This window comes from Lepidochelys kempii, chromosome 1 (genome assembly GCF_965140285.1).
Source record: "Lepidochelys kempii isolate rLepKem1 chromosome 1, rLepKem1.hap1, whole genome shotgun sequence".
Classification (NCBI taxonomy): Eukaryota; Metazoa; Chordata; order Testudines; family Cheloniidae; genus Lepidochelys; species Lepidochelys kempii.
Genome location: NC_136380.1, coordinates 305866252 through 305867082, shown reverse-complemented (window position 1 = coordinate 305867082; position 831 = coordinate 305866252).

Genomic DNA, 831 nt, shown 5'->3' with positions numbered 1-831 from the left:
GCTCAAAATGTGATATCCTAATTTGTAGCACGTGTTTGTATTATGGTAAGAGGATGGCAGATACCAAGTAATAAACCTGAAGGAAAGAATTAGCCTGTCATGTTATGTCAGTTCAGGACTGGATGAGAGATGCAGTACATAGTACAGTATCTACAATACAAAAAATGGTTACGATAAACAGTGGTATTGGTTAAGACCAATATTGTTCCCATTGAAGTCAATGACAGAACTCCCAAGGAGCTCAAGTGTGGCAGGATCAGGCACAATGTCTTTTATGCCAAATGAAATATACAATAATACTTAGCTCTGACCTAGCGCTTTTCATGAGAACAGCTCCAAAGCACTTTACAGGTATCGTTACCCCAATGCCTGAGGAATGGGAAGGTGAAGTGAATTACCTAAGCTCACCCAGTAGCAGAGCTGGGACTAGAAGCCACATCTCCCAAGTCCCAGTGCTGTGTACTATTGACTAGCTAAATAATGTCAATGTATAACAGTGAGGGAAACAGAATTTACTGTTGTGAAAACCTACTCCTAGCAAACACCGAGTCACCACCCCAGGTTTATTCACAGGGTCTTTCTCAAGAATCATTCCATGATTTATTTGACTTTTACTCAGGAGATGTTTGGTCTTGCTTCTTACGGACAGGTTTCAGAGTAGCAGCTGTGTTAGTCTGTATCCGCAAAACGAACAGGAGTACTTGAGGCACCTGAGAGACTAACACATTTATTTGAGCATAAGCTTTCGTGAGCTACATCCCACTTCATCGGATGTGAGATTTGTGAAAATGGCTTTTTAGGTAAAGAATAATTCAGACAGGAGCTACCATT